Source organism: Salvelinus sp. IW2-2015, linkage group LG3 (assembly GCF_002910315.2).
Source record: "Salvelinus sp. IW2-2015 linkage group LG3, ASM291031v2, whole genome shotgun sequence".
NCBI lineage: Eukaryota > Metazoa > Chordata > Actinopteri > Salmoniformes > Salmonidae > Salvelinus > Salvelinus sp. IW2-2015.
In genome coordinates this window covers 35,709,300-35,712,971 of record NC_036840.1, presented here as the reverse complement: position 1 = coordinate 35,712,971, position 3,672 = coordinate 35,709,300, and positions in this window count along the sequence as shown.

Sequence of the window (3,672 nt, the reverse complement as noted above, 5' to 3'; positions counted from 1 at the left end):
ATTACAAAGGTATTGTACAATTTACAATACATTACAATTTGCCTGGAGGCCAGGCTCAAGGAAGAGTCTGGTGGTTCCAAACTTCCTTCGATTTAAGAATGATGGAGGCCCACTGTGTTCTTTGGGGACCTTAATGGCTGAACTCAATTTCGAGTAGCCAAAACGCAGGCGTCTGAATACTTATGTAAACTAAGGTATTTGTTTTAATTATATTTTATACGTTTGCAAAACGTCATCTGTCGTGGTATATTGTGTGTAGATTGAGGAGGAAAATGTATTTCATATTTAATCCATTTTATATAATAAGGCGTTAACTTAACAAAAATGTGGAAAAAGTAAGAAGCGTTCCCGACACTTCCCAAATGCACTGTTAGTGTGTCCTAAAATAGTACTGTACTCTGTGTTGATATGGGTCCCTACAAAGGTACCGTATCTGTCTTATTTGATAATGGGTCCTACAAGGGTACTGTATCTGCAACAGATATGGGTCCTACAAAAGGACTGTATCTGTTTTGAATTGGGTCCTACAAGGTTACTGTATCTGATGTTGTATGGGTCCCTACAAAGGTACTTATCTGTTTTGATAGTGAGTCCTACAAACGTTACTGTATCTGTGTTGATATGGGTCCTAACCAAGGTACTGTATCTGTACAAGATTTGGGGTGCCTACAAAGGAACTGTAATCTGTTTTGATATGAGTCCTACAAACGTACTGTATCTGTGTTGATATGGGAGTCCTACAAAAAACGTAACTGTATCTTTGTTGATATGGGTCCTACAAACGCTACCTGTATGCTGTGTTGATTATGGGTCCCTAAAACGTACTGTATCTGTTGTTGATATGGGTCCTACAAAGGTACTGATATCTGTGTTGATATGGGTCCTTACAAGGTACCGTATCTGTGTTGATATGCGGGTCCTACAAACGTACTGTTCTGGTGTTGATATGAGTCCTACAAACGTTAACTGTATCTGTGTTGATTGGGTCCTACAAACGTACTGTATCTGTGTTGATATGGGTCCTACAAACGTACTGTATCTGTGTGTGATATGGGTCCTACAAACGTACTGTATCTGTGTTGATATGGGTCCTAACAAGGTACTGTTATCGTGTTGATATGGGTCCTACCAAAGGTACTGTATCTGTGTGATATGGGTCCTACAACGTACTGTAATCTGTGTTGGATACTGGTGTCCTACAAACGTACTGTATCTGTGTTGATGATGGGTCCTACAAGGTACTGTATCTTGCTTGAATTGGGTCCTACAAAGGTACTGTATCTGTGTTGATCATGCGGCCTACAAACGTACTGTATCTGTGTTGATATGCGGTCGCTAACAAGGTACTGAATCCTGCTATAGATATGTGTCCTACAAGGTACTGGTATCTGTGTTGATATGGTCCTACCAAAGGTACTGTATATGTGGTTGATATGGGGTCCTTACAAACGTACTTGTATCTGTTTTGAATGGGTCCGTACAACGTACTGTATCTGTATAGAATATGTGTCCTACAAGGTACTGTTATCTGTATAGATATGGGTCCTACAAGGTACTGAATCTGTATAGATATGGGTCCTACAAGGTACTGAATCTGTATAGATATGTGTCCTTACAAGGTACTGAATCTGTATAGCATATGGTCCTACAAGGTTACTTGAAGCGCGTATTAGATATGGGTCCTACAAGGTACTGAATCTGTAAATAGATATGTGTCCTGCAAAGGTACTGAATCGTATAGAGTATGTGTCCTACACAGGTACTGAATCTGTTAAATAAGTGTCCTACAAAGGTACTGAATCTGTATAGATTAAATTGTCCTTACAAGGTACTGAATCTGTATAGATATGTGTCCTTGCAAAGGATACTTAATCTGTATAGATATGTGTCCTACAAGTACTGAATCTTGTATAGATAAGTTCCTGCAAAGGTACTGAATCTGTATAGATATGTGGTCCTACAGGTTACTGAATCTGTATAAGATATGGTCCTACAAGGTACTGAATCTGTATAATAATGGGTCCTACAAGGTACTATCTGTAATCAGATGTGTGTCCTACAAGGTACTGGATCTGGATAGATAAGTTCCTACAAGGTACTGAATCTGTATAGATATGTGTTCCTACAGGTACTGAAGTGTTATGTTCAAGTTGAATTGTATAGATATGGCGTGCCTATCTCTCTCTTTGTTACACATCTATATAGATGCAATACCTTTGTAGTACACATCTATATAGATGCAATACCTTTGTAGTACACATCTATATAGATGCAATACCTTTGTAGTACACATATCTATATATATACAATACCTTTGCAGTACATATCTATATAGATACAATACCTTTGTAGTTAAAGAGCTTGCTGCAAAGGATATACAACTTTAAAAAAACAATGACTTGATCAGCATGAGTTTGATTTGAAGACATTAGACATCAGATGTATCTCTTTGAAAATGCAAAAGTCCTATATCGTGTTTTCCTCTAGTCAACATGTCATCTCCTATAAGGTATACCTCAGAGAGAATAGACCTACGGGCTAAGACCAGGTCAGTCAACACAGGATGATCCTTTCCTTGGTCAGGATGTGTGACTGTGACTGGGCTGTCAGTTTTAAACAGACCAGGGAACAGGACAGGGAGGCCTGATTCCATCAGTCTAACCGCCGGTGTAGGAGAGAATGAGTACATGATGACGTCACCACACTGATCTGAGAACAGTGGACTGGCCGTATGAAACTGTCAGTTATTCTCTAGTCTGATTCAAACTGATCTCAGTGCAGTGTTACGAGAGAAGCAAAAAGGTTTGAGGGAGGGGTTGCCTACTGAAGATAAGTGAGAGGCAGTGGATTGTTGAAATGAACCAAGCCCGACAGRCAGCACTAGGCTACACGGAGGAGCTCAAACACTGTTGCCTATTAGATTGAGTTGGGGCAAAGGGTGAGTCATTATTATAGATGAGTAACGTGTCGTACCATTGGGGGAGGAGGAAGAGGAGGAGGTGGAGGAGGAGCCTCTTGAATATGATTGAGATGGAGATGGAAGCATAGGGTGTGGGCGTATACCAGGCCAAGGTCCTTCACTGGGATTGGATGAAATGAGATGGTGGGCCGGCTTGTGCGGAGGCAGGAAATTGTAGATGCTATACGTATTTCAGCAAATGGCAGGAGTTCATGTCAGGACATTGTTGAATTACTATTTAGATGATTAGGTGAGAAAATGAGTTATAGCCACCACGTCCAGCATGTGTGCCTTTGTTTCTATGCATTGACCATTGAAATGATTCCCCTGTTTTTCTATATGATGAGATGTATTGGCCTGGTGACTGATGACTATGCTCATCAAATGAAATAAACCTGACAGACTTTCACTTTAGAGATAAGAGAAAAATAATGAAAGCTTTGCCAACACTTTTCCCATAGGATCTGTATCTTAACTCTCTCATGTGATCTGTCAAATGCTACAACCAACCAAATGCTACAACCAACCAAATGCCACAAACAAACAAATGCTACAACCAACCAAATGTCACAACCAAACAAATGCTACAACCAACCAAATGTCACAACCAAACAAATGCCACAACAAACCAAATGCTACAACCAACCAAATGCCACAACCAACCAAATGCCACAACCAACCAAATGCCACAACCAACCAAATGCCACAACCAA